Source organism: Taudactylus pleione, unplaced genomic scaffold (genome assembly GCF_031769625.1).
Source record: "Taudactylus pleione unplaced genomic scaffold, aTauple2 ptg000122l, whole genome shotgun sequence".
Taxonomy (NCBI): domain Eukaryota; kingdom Metazoa; phylum Chordata; class Amphibia; order Anura; family Myobatrachidae; genus Taudactylus; species Taudactylus pleione.
This window is the reverse complement of record NW_028284524.1, coordinates 10,879-26,953: the sequence shown is the minus strand read 5'-3', so window position 1 is coordinate 26,953 and position 16,075 is coordinate 10,879. Positions and strand designations below refer to the sequence as shown.

Sequence of the window (16,075 nt, the reverse complement as noted above, 5' to 3'; positions counted from 1 at the left end):
GGCCAGTTGGTATTTTGAGTTTGACATGTCTGTGCTAGATAAATGATAAGTAGAATCTGATTGGTTGCTATAGGCAACAACTCCACTTCTAAAAATCTGCACTTTAGTAAATATACCCCTTAATGTGGACTACCCGTACAATACATTGTATTGGTAAAAGAACAACTCATGCACAGAGTGTGTAAAATGCGTTACTCCTTCAACCACCGGTCCATGGCCATTAGTCTTACCACGATCAGTAGTTACACCCACTCCATTCCATCTTTTTTTTTCTTTTTATAATATGACATTCAATGCATTCGAACTGTGAAGCTGGGTACACATTAGACAATGTTTTGCCCGACCTGGCAGATTGGGCCAACATATCGTCAATATCGGCCAGTGTGTACGTTAGGTCAGCCCTACATGCAGCTCAATCTGACAGTCCGGCTGATGACTCCATGCAGTGCCATACGGCTGGTTCCAACGTATCGGGCGGTTGGGCACCAGATCATGTATATGTGCTGGCCGCCTGATATGTTGGGCCGTTTTCGGTGCGGTCATCCGTCGCATCGCTGGGTACACACATTGTTAAGTGTATACCCAGCTTAAAAATTATTTGCTCTCTGTGGTTATTTTTTGGAATTGGTATGTAATGCCGGCGGCTGATTAGCTGCCAGATCAAATACCAACACCAGAAGACCAAAGGCTCTCCATCCGGACTGGGGCTGTTAAGTAGCCTAACTCTCCCCTGTCCCCTCCCTAACCCTCTATTAGTGGTGCCTAACCCTAACCTTCCCCAGGTGGTGCCTAACCCTAACCCTCCCTTCCTGCACCCTAATTCTAACCCTCCCGCTGGGTGCCTAACCCTAACCTCTCCCCCGGTGGTGCCTAACGCTAACCCCCCTTCCCCTAGCCTAACCCTAACCCTCCCCAGGGGGTACCTAACCCTAACCCTCCCCAGGGGATCTGTAAAACCAAAAGCCAAAACGCGGCTAACGCTAACCTGTCACCGCTTACCTTCGTTCGGGATGTCGTCTGCCGGGATCTCTGCGTTGGGCTAGAGATAGGCGTCTGTATTTCGATGCTTATCTTTAATCCCAAATCGGGCTTTCCCCGTCGGGATTCTGGCAGCCGGCATTCCGGATGCCGGTAACTTGACTACATCCCTATTTTTCTGCTGTCACAAATAAATTGCAAAATACTTTCTGGCCTGACACCTGTAACCTTATCATAACTATGTCACTTGTAACTGTTTATTATTATTTATTATGGCATTGTTAAATTTTTACCTTGATAAACAATAAATAACTAGATTAAAGGGCCCTATCCATTAGGCGACCTGAAAAACCGAACGTCTAGCGTTCAGTCCTTCAGGTCGCCGGGTGCGGTGCCCGCACTGAATGACGTTCACTGAACGTCATTCAGTGCAGGAGACCGACCTCCTATCTGCGAACATGTGGAACCTGACGATCGTCGTCAGGTTGACGAGCATGTTCCACAGATAGTCAGCGTCGGCAAGGACCCAGTATGCACGCGCATCGCTGGTCCTTGCCGGCTATCCATTAGACAGCTTTCTGAACAATCCGACCAAAACCTCATGGTTTTGGTCGGACCGTTCAAAAAGTCGTCTAATGGATAGGCCCCTTAACAAAGGTCTGGACAGATAATTGTTTATTATTTAAAGTGAACAACACACCAAGGCCAGACAGCATGTTGCAATGATGGGTACTGTAGTTGCACTACAAAACAAAAAATGCATTCTGTGTCGTAGAGAATATTTATTTTTACCAAGGGAAGTTTGATGATGGAACGATAGTCTACGGTTGGAATTAATATCTGTTGTGCTATGCGCAAATACTTTATGTCTGGATGCTTTTTCAGGAGCATGAAATTGATGCACATATTATTTTCACTGGGATGTAACGTTTATAAGAAAATTGCATGCATGTGTTTAGATGAGCTTAAGGGTTCAATCCTGACAAAAATGCAAAATGCATATAGCGCTGGTAATGGCAACAGGCTAGGGACGCAGACTCCATTTTCTTGTGATCATTTCTGTGGCATGTACTGTATTTCACTGCTGCTATGTGGGACAGAAGATCACTAGCTGGCTGTATACTCATATTGGGTACATGCTGCGCCTATCTATAATATCATTATCATGAGTGTAATTGTAATGCATCGGAGAAGTTTTTGGAAAGTCTGGACCCATCAGTACCCTTAAAAACCAATTCTCATATCAGATAATAAAATAAAATTAATTCCCGCTTTTATTTTTTCACAACTTTGGCAAAAAAAACCAACAACACATTCACGTGTGCATAAAAATTGGAATTTAGCCTACATCCTTGCTTTACAGATATGCATGAAGTAAGGCTAAATGGTTTGACACACTATGTATAGGCGCATAACGTCTGAAATGGCCAGTCCCCAAATCTTTACAAGGATGCATTTAAAAAAACCTGAGCTTTACATTACATTGTATTCCAGATGGACATAGAAGCTACCTTGGTAGTTCTCAACCTTCGCAGCACACGTCTGTTTGTGCAATAAATGTACACGTGTGAAAGATCTCTATTAATTATGATTTTGTATCAAAACTTCCGTTTGATCGTCCTTAACAATACATTTACACCATCTCAAAAACGCAGGATCTTCACCCCTAGATTCTGGCGGAACATCCTGACTGGCCCTAGGAATCACTGCCGAAAGGCAACAAACACGTTGTATTCTGAATTACTTAACGTGTGAAATTTTCACCATCACTGGACAACTCTGAGCTTTGACACTGATGAATGCCTACATGTTCTTCCCGCCATAGTATACACTGACATCACTGAGATTCATTTACAAAGATGTTTAGAACCACACAGGTCAACCTGCAGGTCGTTTAGATCAATGGCAGCAGAGAACTGCTCCATTCACTTCTGCATGTCTTGGAGAAATATTTGTGAAGACAAGGTGTTTAGACCACACAGGATTTCCATACCTGTTCCCTCAGTCAAAATGCCTAGACAAGTAGATTTTTCAGCCAGCTCACCAGTATTCACTATATAGAAGATACATCTAGGAAAAGTAAAAATTTCTTAGGCTGCATACTAGAAAAAAAGCTTCTATGTACCCGTATCAACACCCACATGCCCCCATAATGACTAAACTTGACACTTTTCAATTTTACAACATATTCAGTACTCAGATAAACTATACAGTACCTATATAAAATACACAAGCACAACATTGCAAGTCCTGTGGGTTTTGCAATGGCAGAAATGGCAAATACCTTTACTGTACTGCTGATAACGTACTAATCGCTGCTATACACCTGTGCAGTTATCATAGCATGCAAGATAACAGGAGAGTGTATACTGGTGATAAGGGTAACACAACCAAACACGGCAGGTATAAAGTGATACTTTCATTCATCCAAGCACGAAACAATTTCATTCACAGCTGTGATATTTACAGAGGTGACCAACACTATAACCTGCTTATACGGATACTGTACAGATTGCTGAATAGAAGTGATTGCAGAAAAGTGAGTTGAAAACCAGGGGTGGATTTAGGGGCCTATGTATCAAAGCTTGGAGAGATATAAAACTGTGAGATATAACTACCAACCAATCAGCTTCTAAATTACATTTTATATGCTGTCTTTGAAAAATGACAGTTAGGAGCTGATTGGTTAATACTTTTCCTCTCACATTTGTATCTCTCATCAAACTGGTCAATTTGAATGATAACGAAATATCAATATCATTCAAATCGACCAGGGAAATCTGACCTTGTGTGTGACCATGCAAGATAACAGGAGAGTGTATCCTGGTGATAAGGGTAACACATCCAAACACGGCAGGTATAAAGTGATACTTTCATTCATCCAAGCACAAAACTATTTCATTCACAGCTGTGATATTTACAGAGGTAACCAACACTATAACCTGCTTATACAGATACAGATGGCTGAATAGAAGTGATTGCAGAAAAGTGAGTTGAAAACCAGGGATGGATTTATATTTGGGCACTTGCATGCAATCTGTTTGTGAAACTTTTTGTGCTAAATATTATATATATTATAGTTGTACTGTATAGTGCTTTTTTTAAGCTGGTTATTTTTATCAAGAGCAACCTTTCACTGAAAAAAAGAAAACCAGAAAAACAGGCAGAAAAGAATGCAGATAATAATAAACAAAATAAAGACTAAAATGCTAATGATATGTCCTAGTTGCAAACTAGCTGAATGTAAGTGATTTTCCTTTAGTGTTGTAGTACAGTGAACTAATCACACAAGGTGGTCATTTCACTCAGTATTTTTTTGTTTTTTGTGACAATGACCTAATTATATACACATAATACACCTGGTGATTTCAGATTGTTTTGCAGAATGGTGAGTTAAATACATCCAGTGACTTCGCTACAGTATTATAGTATATTGAGCTAATTACAAATGGTAATTTCTCACTAGTTCTCTAGCAATATTATATACTAATCATGTGTAATAGTTTCACTACAGTTTTGCCGCATAGTGAGCTAATTGCAAATGGAACATTCGCTTTCATTTTTAAGTTTAGTGAGCTAATCAGACCAGAGCAAAGTATAAAATAGGGAATTTACTATGGATTTTAAAAAAAACAGTTCAGGGTTTGGGTTTTTTAATTTTTTTAGATTACACCCACATGACAAAATGACTAATAAATTAAGAGACAATACCCCCTGCACCATCCCTATATAGCCACTCTCTTTATCACTCTGCATAACTGGTATTTGTATTTTTGATTGACAAATAAAGCAATATTATTATAAGTTTTGGGTTGTGGGACCGTGCTGCACTTTCTGACCACACACGGAAGCAATGGAAAAGTAAAAAGGGATAAAGAACAAAATGTTTTGCTGTGCTAAATAAAATACCTTCTATGTACTGTGTGTAAATGCCAAAGTAACATTTTGCATTACAAATAATTTAAAATATCTGTATTATAACAATTGCATTCATTTTAAATCAATTATAATATTTATTTAAAAAACCCTAATAAGAACTATTTTTTAGGATACTCGCACCCCTGGGGGGCTGTGCACACTTTTCAGTGAATTTCAGCTCAAACTCGCATTTGCGAATGTGAATTATAAATGCGGGTTCCTATTTGGATTACAAAACAAGTTTTCCTCTATGGGAATGTATGTGCGAATAGACTTATAGCGAGTTAAAGCAAATTATTGTAAGTCGCAAGGGTAATTCGATTGTGCAAGTCATGAAACACACACACAAATTATATGCAGTATCATCGCGATTTTAAGTTGCACCTAATTAGATTGACCCTCCAATGTGTCATGTCCTGCGCAATAATACACACCATGTTCTAAATTCTTCCTAGAAAATATAAATAGTTATACTTATTCTTCAAACTGATTTTTGTGCACCTGTAAATATTGTTGTTTACTATTATTTCTCAGATTATTGTTTCTCTTGTATAAAATTGATGTGTCAGATCTTTTAAATAACTGATGATACGTTTTGAGCTTTCACGTTTTTTTTTTAATTAAAGTTCCCTACTAAACAAATCCCATAATTATGATCTTGACTAAAGAACTTGAAAAACCAAAGCCGCCCTCATCACATGAGCATTTCGTCAAGTGCCTGTTTTTATACAAAGTGCCGGATTAACAACAGGGTGGCCCGAACTGTTGCCCAGGGGCCCCCACACATAGCTACATCACCAGCGAGGGGGGCACTGTAGCTCATGTGAACTTGGGGTTTTATGTGGCATAATGTGAACTGGGGGGACTACAATGTGCTTAACACATTTCTGATACTAGGAGTATTTAAACATTTTATTTTTTAATAACAATGCCAGAATATCATATTGACAATTTTATTGGGGGCACCCCACAAGTTAGATGCTCAGGGGCGCCCACAAACCTAAATCCGGCCATGTTTATAGATGTTCGAGGTGTTATCGTACCTGTCTTTTCCGTGAAAGTTGCAGATTGTCTGTTACGACATTGCAATATCAGATTGCACTGCAAGAATCTCACTGGTTTTCACTCACATTTCTCCATGCCCCCGCTATAGAGCATGGCTCCTATTTATTCTCTAATCTGAAAAAATACATGTAATTTCAGTCTCTGTCAAACATAATCTCCTCCAAAATATCTTCACAAAGAACTCTAATGCCAGAGTCCTGTCTCATTCAGAATAGATATGCGGACAATTACACCACAGGAATATATCAGTCTATGAACCCTACACTGTCATCTGCTCACTTAGCAGCAGGTGTTCTTAAACAGCTCCCAAAATAAACATTCATCCTCTCCCAAAAATATTGCCAGCAGCCTGATGATATGTTTTCCAAAGTAACATCGCAAAATGCTTTCTTCAAATATCAAGATGAAGAACTTGCTGTAAACAAATCTTTACTGATGGATGAACCCTGACTGAGCACCTGATTACAAGTCACCAGCCATAATTATAAAAAAAAAAATGGAACTATTGGTGTTAAATAGGTGGAGATGCATTTACCGTGTCTCTGATACATTTCCAATCAGCAATGCCGTTAGTAATGTCGCCATCTTTAAAATTAAATCATTTAAAAAAAAAAAATTACATATAATGGAAAGTAATGACCTTGGAACATAAGAGCTAAAACTAATAAAACAGTGACTATTGTATTAAAACGTGCTATCTGCAAACCGGACATAATTTAATTCTTTATACTTCACTACAAAAATAAAGGCAGAAAAGTTGAACTATTCCAATAACGTTATGTCAGCGGATGTGCTATGAATAAGATAACCAATACATCTCTTTGGAGACTTTGAAGGTGATAAAAAAATCACCTGTTTTTGTGTTCTAAAAATAGTTTGTCTATGAAAAATACTTCTAAAATGAACAATAAATTACAAACTGCAAATTAAAGAACTGGATATTGCTCTAAGGATCTCAAACTATCTATTCTTCTTTTGGCCTGTGGCTGGCTGTATGAACAATGATGTTTTGTCAAGATTGGTGACGTATGGCAAAGGTGTCAATGCATTTTATCAATGTAAAGAGACCTGACAGTGGAATACAAAACATACCTGGGGTGGTGGCTGTTTACACCAGCCACGTCATTATTTACATTGTGTTCCCAATTCCCTATTGCTATTAATATAAAACAAAAATATCACATGGGTACAAGAATAATAATTACATGATTTATTGTTTACATTGTGCTATAATGTCTTACGTCAGAAATCCCCTACCAATAAGCCATCGGCTTTTGTGGAACTAAAATTCTCAGCATGCACTGCCAGGCTCAGGACACAATATTTATATTGTAACATAAAGCCTTTGATCTAATCCAATATTGTTGCATAAAGCCTTAGATCCATAAAGCCTTAGATTGCAATCTGTGGCTCGTCAGCTCTTTAGATAAACATTGCAGAACATTTAATTGAAATATTATAAATACTACTAACATATCACGTAACAACACTGAAAATAAAGGAATCCCAAATCTACCAAAAAGAGCCATTCAATTATATAAGGCAAAAACTGTCAACATTTTAACAAATACACGCCCACCTAAATAAATAAACCACATTTTAACCAATATTTCTACTTACACGCAAAATCAAATTTGATAGAGTCGCAAAGCTATCAGAACCTGGCAGTCTTAAATAATAAATGTACAATGTTTTGATGAAAAAAATATATATATATGTGTATGCATATATTATATATACCGTATATATATATATATATATATATATATATAAAAACACAGAAATTATATGATGCATTCTGTAATTGCTGTTTTGTTAATTTAGGCACTCTAATTAGTGGGATTGCTCACCTGTAATCTAGAGATCAATGCATTACAGTCCAATTATTTAATATTCAGAAAATCATAATATTCTGCAAACCCAATGTCAACATTAAATTCATATTTATTCAAAATACTGTGTATGTCATATACTGTACTGTGTCAGTAAACATTATGCACAACACAGGACAGAAGTTATCAGCGTTCCATAATTTCCTTTAGGCCAGAATACATATATATTATTTTGTAATAATATATAAGTATCCTATATAATGTAACGAGTGAGCAAATATTATATGTTCACAACCAGGTTAGAATCAGAATCAGTTAAGGTCATTAATATCCAGTTTGAACAAAAAATAATTGAATGAAACAAAATGATACTATTAAATGCAAACAAATATAAAGCATTATGATTGACTCAAAACATATTAAACTATTATATACTGTAACCAGGAAAAGACCTGTTAGGGGTTTTAAATGCCTTAAAATAAAGATCTTACTAGCCGTGCCCACTCATTGGCCTGAAACACATGGGCATGGGTTTGCAATGTCATATTATGAGCCTCAAAATAGCATTTAAACATTTAAAATCTCACAATAAGGTGAGGGAGGATTTATAGTACAAATGATTGTGACCCTTTAGGTTTAGGCACGATCAGTGTCCTCTTTGTCAAGTGAGCAATAATCTGCATTACACTGCCCCATGATGCACTAGTCATGTGCCCCCATTGCCTAAGAGCAGACCATCCACTTGTTGCTGCCACTGCCAGCACAAAAACTTCATACTGTACACAAGCCAACTACTCAGGTGCAAGTGTGCAAATTGCAGACCAACAAGAGTGCTACACTCAGACACGTTACACTGGTTACTATTCAGATTATTTCTTTTACACTAGAGACAGTTTAGTTATAGAGAGTGAAGTGTATAATAAAATAGAGAGTAGTTTAACGGCAGCACAGAGCCCACCCTGCCCCCCTCCCCGCAGTATCTCACTCACCCTGCTGTCACTCCATAGGCTGCAGTGTTAGTGATACAGTATACAGAGGGTATACACAGAAGGATACAGTGTCTATAATGTGAGCACGGCTGCAGCTGCCTCTAGCCTGGCTGCTGGGGCCACTGCTGCTGAATAGAATACATTACACGCAGACACAAGACATTCAGCTTCTGCATCCTAACCAATCACCGACCAGTGGGCGTGCAAAGCACAGACAATATCACATCGCTATTGGTTCAGTGACACTGCCAGTCTGCCCCTCCCTGTGTGTTCTGGCAGAGAGGGGATCAGGGAGTGAGATCAATTTCATCTTCAACTCGTGGAAACTGGAAAGTTTGCAGCCCACACTCAGAACTCTCAGAAAAGAAGATTGTGGTATCTGCCTCTATTATAAGTACCTCTTTTATATATATATATATATATATATATATATATATAGAAAGTTAGGAATTTAGAAAAAAAAATAATAATAAAATATATATATATATATATATATATATATATATATATATAATGAGCTGACACTACAGTATAACAATTGGAAAAATTGCCTGGGTGCCCCCCTTAATGTGAGGTATGCAAAGCAAATAACAGCGCACTCAAGGACTTGTAAATCAGATAAATAATACTGCTGGCTAATAGTTTTAATCCAACGTTTCGGTTTTATTTACCTTTTCCAAGGACATACAGATAAATAATACTGCTGGCAAATAGCAGTTTTAGTCTAACATTTCATAGTATGTCCTTGAAAAAGGTAAATAAAACCGAAACGTTGGATTAAAATTGCTATTTGCCAGCAGTATTATTTATCTGCTTTACAAGTCCTGCAGTGTCGCTGTTATTTGCTTTATATATATATATATATATATATATATATATACACACACATATATATATATGTATACATATATATATATAGTCACGGTGGCTTGTGATAACGATATACCTCGCAAGCCACCGTGACTTTCTCGCAAAGGATGATTGCCGGCTGTACGTTCCATGGTGGTGGAACGCACGTGGTAAGTTTGTTTGATTCTTTAAGATGGGAATGAAGGATATGATAGTCTATCAACATTTGACTTTTAATATAGTGACCCATGGCATGCATATGTGAATTTATATATATAGGAGCATATATTGGTCAGTTTATTTGATTAGGTGGGCGTGGCTTATGAGGATGTATCTGGTATTTATAAAGACACCTAAAGATTTTCTGTCCAACCAGCCAACTACTTGATTGGTTGGAATGAAAATCTGGTAAGGTATGAAAGCAAATGACAATCAGCAATTTGCTCCCAAATTCCGGAAAATGCACAAAAAATGTTGTTTGAACAAATTGTTTAGATCAAACATTTAACAAACTTGTCTGAACGACCATTTTCATTGGTTTTCTGGCATTTAGGATACAAAAGAATAAAAAAATTTCTTACCTTATATACATACTCAGTGAGACCACGCCGGTAGCGGGACCGGATACCCATCCGGCAATTGTCAATAATGATGTCATCGAGTCCGGCAGTAACCCGATATGTGTGATGTGTGACCCATCACTATAGTAACAAGAGTAAATAATAGCAGCATGCTGAGAAAGTAATGATAATACAGGAGTTAGGTAGGTAATCAATCTAAACACACACACACATATATATATATATATATATATATATTCCTACAAGTAATTCAACAATCTTTTTACATTCAAAATAATAAATACTTTATCATAAATACCTTATCCATAAAAAATTTGATAAGACTAAGGATCTGTTAAGGCTGCGAGGGGAAATTGTATCCAAATGATGGCTCCATTGTGCTTCACATTGTAATAAGAATTTATTACGGTCACCCCTGCGCACTGGTATAGGAACATGGTCTGTCATACAATAACGCAAGCTGGTAAGATTATGACCACGTTCCGCAAAGTGGCATGCCAGTGGTTGCTCACGGGAGCCACCGAGTAGCGCAGCCCTAATACTAGAACAACAAGTAGCCATTCTTTCTTTAAACTTGCACTGAGGTTTTACGATATATGAGAGGCCACAAGGGCAGATAATTTGGTAAGCAACATATGTGCTATTGCATGTAAAATGGAAAAGAATCTGATACTACTTACCGGAATGAGGGTGATGAAAGCTGTCTCCCTTAATTAAATATCTAATGGTGACATACATCTAAAACAACACATCTTTTTAGTGGATACTATCTGTTAGTAATGTCTAATTTAACCAATAGGTCTCGTAAATTCTTTCCCCTAGAATAGCATGGCATAAGAGCCGTCGAACTTAGTGGCAAAGATGCATCTGATTTTATAAGATGCCAATGTGTCTTTGCTATCTTATTAATGCTAGCCAATGAGGTAGTATATCGATTAACCCAGGTCAAAACCTCTCTAGATGTAGGTCTAATCTTTTTCTTCAGCAAATCAATGCAAATCAATTTTTACATTCAGTGAGATTTATACGAGAACAACCCATACTTGCCAACTCTCCCTCATTGTCAGGGAGACTCCCTGAAATAGTAGCAATCTCCCTGACTCCCTGAAGAGTCCAGTAATCTCCCTGATTGCACCTTACCCCCACTATGAAGCTGTTATAGTAATAAAAAAAACAGAGATATGTACATTCAAATGGGATCATTAGTATCTTTTCCCTGTATTTGGTATAAGGCACAATGATCCCTATGGCTACATGCATTTTCTGATGTATCAGTGTGTTTTCATCAACAAGTAGATCTAACTAACTGTTTTGGGGCTCATTTACATGTGGATGTAAGTCAGTTTTATGACACGCCTCTCAGATGTAGCAGTACACGCCCACTTTACCGCCGCTCTCATAGGTGCTGCTTCACAATCTCCCTGAAAGTAGGCAAGTATGGAATAACCCCGGCATATACATTTCTCTATAAATTCATAAATTTCAGCAATGGTTTTTTTTTTTTTAGTCAATGTTAATTCTCATGATTCTTACCATTTGAGAATATGGTAGCCTTTGCTTCAATTTCTCAGGATGACAACTATGCATATGTAATGGCTATTCCTATCAGTACTCTTAGAATTTACGCACCTACTAAATTTGGATGCAGCTCAGATCATTAATGCATGAAGGCTCCTGCTGCATTAACATAGTTGCAAGGATGGAATTGCAGAGCTTCTTGCGTGCGGCTTTGCAATTCCGTCCACTACTGTATCACCCATATGTACAATAATAACAACAATAATAAAATAGTACTAATAGAGGTTAATGATATACATTAATCTTGGGAATACAACAAAATTAGCATCTGGTAAACTGTACACGGTCCACCGAGGCTCACGTGCTCGTTCTCGTCTTGGTCTTGTCGGCTGTCCCGTTCAGTCGTCCACTAAGAGTGAGTGCAACGGCGCTCAGTACAGTGTTGCCAGATGGGGGGGGTGTTCTCCAAATTTGGAGGTATTAAAGGCCTTGGTGAAAATCTTTAGATAAGTTTTTTTGGGGGAGTAAAATATATATGGGGGCACCAAAATATTTGAAGTGCTTAGGGCCTCTAAATGTCTTAATCAGGCCCTACATAACATATTGCTGGAGCTGATGGCCTCTGAAAAAAACTTAACACAGCCTATTGACCACTATACGGACAGAACTGCTTTTTGTTAATTGTGTGGCCTAAAAATGGTCACTGTTAACCAATTTTTATAGTCACATATTATTGGCATGATAAAATTCCAATGTGTTCTCTATTAATTGCAATGTTTCGGAACCTAGCATACACACATATGGGTGATGCAGAGTTATCCACATTTTAATTGCATCTACACTTACAACTGAAGAGGCAGAACTGGGCTGTAATGGGGCCTTCTCATGTGGAGGGGTAGCTAAGGGGTGGTACAGAAAGCCTTGTGCCATGCAGGTGTCCTTGGGCACTTACCTCTGCCACTCGATTGCACCTTCAGGCCATCCTGGTGGACGGTCCTGGGATCCAGGGCAGGTGAGGACGGTAGAGAAGGACCTGGTGGGAAATATGCGTTAAACAAGCTGACCTTCACTGGGATCAGTGGCTGGTCATCATTGGCACTTTTGGCGCAGACTGGTTACACCCACGTGCCAAGCACAAGATTGCAACCCGGACGGAACCACCCGAAGGGAGAGGGGTAGGGACGACGTACAACACAGACTACAGACAACACAAATTATGCTCACCAAGGCACCCTTGTCCATTTGTTGGACAGATCATCCTGCTCTCAGCACTGACAAATAAACACAAGAAACAGCCCACCCCATGACTACAATACCCTAGTCTCTTGCCCTAGCGTGTGCCACCCACAACACCCTGACTACTCATTCGCACATCAGGCCCTAACTCTAGCTGGCCCGTTGGACAACCCCAGTTGTGCAGACGGTGTGTAGTGCACTCCCTTGACACACTACTTCTAGAATTCCCAACAATGCATTCACTAAATAATTCAATAACCATTATGAAACAATGCCGCATACAGTTACATCACCCAAATGTACAAGCAGGTGTCTTCCCAGTCTACCTTGAATGGGAGCCTGGCCCTAGGCATAGGCATTCTAAGCAAATGCCTAGGGGCATTCCAGGGCTCTATTGCTGCCTTCCTCCATTAAAGCTGCCCGTGCTGCGCCTGCTGTAGTCAGGAATATTTTTTTCTACACAGCCTGCCTCCGATGCCCCGCCTGCGGCTGTAAAAGGCCACGCCCACTTAAAACCAGGCGACGCCCACCTTTCAACCCCCCTCCATGATGGAGCCTGCCAGTGACACCCTAGGTCCTGACCCCTTGCCGAGGCCCCGCCCCAATCCGCGGCCCGTGACACCCTTTCCCCCTTCCCCACCGGAGGCTTAATTGAATGGCCCCCATCAATGAATGACTTCCAGTATTTTATTACTGGCTGGAGGGGACCAGTCACAGCAGCGTCGGCACAACTCCACTTCCTGGAGCTCCTCGCTCTATTCCACTCAGCCTCTCCCCCATGTTGACTGTGCACTATGCAGAACTAGTGTGCTCAGCATGCATCTGACTAATGACAATGGATGGACATGAGCAATGCAGGAGATTTCATTGCCTGACTCCTTTCCTTCTTACTTCTACACAATGATCTTCAGTACAATGATCCAGCTTCAGCAATCCAGGTTCCAGGACTAATTAAATCAGGTGCATCTATATATGTTCTGTCCCCCCCCCACCCATGTTCCCCCCATCTCCACCTGTGTAACTTCTGTCTTTCTATGTTGTTCCCCTTCTCTTCCTCCTGTCTTTCCCTGTTTTTCTCCCATCTCCCCTGTTCTAATCATTCCGGTGCTTAGTACATATTGGAGATGCCGTAAAACCTAATTTAAAACGGCAATGCAATTTTCAGTGGTTTTACCTCATCCCACCCTAGGTCCGTATTCAATTAGGTGCGAAAAGCCATTTTCGGTGACGCCAGTGGAAACTTTTCCCCGTATTCAATTGCAGAGACTTTTCGCCAGTGCAGAAACTCAATGCAATGAACCCTGCGTAAAAGTTTTGCCTATGAATAGGTGTCGAAAAAATTTGCAGAATTAGGGTTTTGGGGTGCAAAGTTGCAAGAACCCTCCTGCACCCTTGGGACAGTCCCCCAACGGTAAACTACGTCAAAAAAAGTTTGAAAAAATACTTTAGATCACCCCAAAAAAGTACATTAATTTTGGGGGCGAAAAAGTACAAAGTTGGGGGACAAACTTAAAAACTAGCAAAATAGACTCCAGGGGGGTCCCCAAGTGTGCCCCATGTGTTTTTAAGTTTGCAGGTGCTTGCAGCAGGTGAATTTTTTAAGTTTTTTAAAACTTCACTTTTGCGATATTTAACCATGCTTGCACCCATTTTCATGTACCCCAAATCTGCTGGGTCTAGTTATTTTCACAAAAAAAACTGCTAAATGCTATTCTTCACCACTTGTGCAAAGACGCTAAATAGCATATACTAAGACCATTTAAGTACCCCAAATACCTTCAGCAGGGCTATTCGGGGTATCTATAGTGATCCCCAATGTCAGTGCATCTTTTGGGGGGTGTCAGGCTGATTTCCCCAAATCTGACAATACTTTTCGCCTGTTAGAGTTTCGCCGGGTCCCGTTTTCGCTGATTTCAAATTGAATACGGGGAAAAGCGGGGACGAGTGCTATACTTTTTCGCATTGAAAACCAGCAATGTCTGTGAAAAGTCCGGCATGCGAAAAGTGCGGGACTTTTCGCACCTAATTGAATATGCCCTAGTGAGAGAATTGGTGTGGAGGGAAGTGGGGGGCGTTGAAGAAGTGTGGAGGGTGACAGTGGGCAGTTAGAGGAATATGTTCTAACTATTATTTAAGCTAGGTACACATTAGACTATTTTTGCCCTGAAATATCGTCAAAATCGTCTAATGTGTACCCACTGTGTCGGCCATTGCGCGCTCCCGTGGGGTTGTCAGCTGCATCGTCAGGTCTTCCCTACATGTAGCTCAACCTGACGATGTGACTGACGACCCCATTTAGCGGGATGCAACAGGGGCTGACATATCAGGCGGTTGGGCACCGGATCATCTAATGTGAACCGCTGGGTACACATAATTTAATGTGCACCCAGCTTTAAATTTAAGGTAGTCTATATTATTAGCATCTTGCATTTAAAGTACTTTCCCACTATTAGTAGATTTCCCAAGACAGCCTTAATAGAAAAACAGAGGCCTAATCAAAGGTGCATGCTATGGCGATGCCGCATGCAAGTGCCCGATATTTTCAGTCTGCTTTTGTCTCCAAGTCCCACTGCCATGCGCCCAGACGGTTACCATCGGGAGATGCAGCACAAATTTGGATGCAGAGAGAGGCAATTTCAGTGGTGTTCCTGAGAGGTGACAGGGCGGTAGCTAGCCAAATGCGGGTGTGTCACGGCCAGCCACCGAGTCTTTTGCCACAGTTGCACTGGCGCTGGTGACCATGTTCAGATGGATATTCTGCACCTCCATAGGGCCGGTGCAATGTCCAATGGTGCGACCAGTGGTGTATCTTTGTATGTGTAACACCCTGTGTTAAATAAATAACCTTTTCCTTGCAAATACAGGACACACACAATGTATATACAGTATATCTAGTGCAAAGGGTGGGTAATAAAAAACTCAGGTATGCTGAATTGAAATGTACAGTTATGGAGGGCTATTTATTGGTATTAATATAAAGGGAATGTACATGGAGCTGTTGTATCTGTGACTAGTGAAGGCAATTCTCCTATATGCTTACTCATGACATCACACGGCCATATAGGTAATTATGGTGCCAAAGTTAGTAAGGATCCTGGAAGGTTCTAGA

At 39.9% G+C, this 16,075-nt stretch overlaps 1 protein-coding gene across 2 annotated transcripts in view; it reads right to left on the bottom strand.

The window, feature by feature from the left end:
• LYPD6 (LY6/PLAUR domain containing 6) overlaps positions 1-8,893 on the bottom strand; it is a 97,693-nt gene extending 88,800 nt beyond the window's left edge. Inside the window, exon 1 of one of the 2 annotated variants that reach the window (XM_088472390.1) lies at positions 8,783-8,893. The gene's annotated coding sequence lies outside the window, so the exon portion shown is untranslated. Of the gene's footprint in view, positions 1-6,496; positions 6,513-8,782 lie in introns of those variants that run through there. The other variant, XM_088472392.1, reaches the window with a different exon arrangement.
• Between the last annotated feature and the right edge of the window lie 7,182 nt (positions 8,894-16,075).